Source organism: Galeopterus variegatus, unplaced genomic scaffold, assembly GCF_000696425.1.
Source record: "Galeopterus variegatus unplaced genomic scaffold, G_variegatus-3.0.2 Scaffold2726, whole genome shotgun sequence".
Taxonomy (NCBI): domain Eukaryota; kingdom Metazoa; phylum Chordata; class Mammalia; order Dermoptera; family Cynocephalidae; genus Galeopterus; species Galeopterus variegatus.
In genome coordinates, this window is record NW_007728837.1 from 30,322 (window position 1) to 30,922 (window position 601).

A 601-nucleotide genomic window follows, 5' to 3' on the forward strand; every position below is an offset into this window, starting at 1 on the left:
AAGCAGGAAGACTTCGGATCCTTTCTGCCATAAAGGAATCCAGGTGGCTGCCCTTACCTCCCTCCGTCAGGAGAGAAGATTACTCCTTGAGGGGGTTGATCCAGAGGGAGTCTGGACTCAGGAGCATCGGTGGTGCTTGCTCAACTGAAAATAGGAGGATTCACCCATCCAATCAACAAATATTTGTTGAATGCATACAGTGTGTCTGGCACAGTAATGCAGATATGGTACCAGACAAAAAAAGTCCCTGTACTCGTGGAGCTTACATTCTAGAGAGGACTAAGGGGAGGGATGTCTACATGCTAAATTGTGGCACTCTCTCCAACCCCTTCCTCTCTTCTGTGACCCTAGCTCACTGGCAGCCACTCACAATCCCTAGCTAGAGATGAGCAATAGCATTTGCAGTTCTTATCCTTTGCACGTGATTCTCTTCTGGATCTCCCTATAATGAAGACATCAGCTGACAAGGGCCACCCATACTCACGGAGAACCCAGTCAGCGTCAGGCACCTCATTCTTAATTTATACATGGACAACTAAGACTTTTGAGGCAACACCTCTAACATGAGAGACAGAGATGAAAGCAAGCAGAAAAAGAAGGG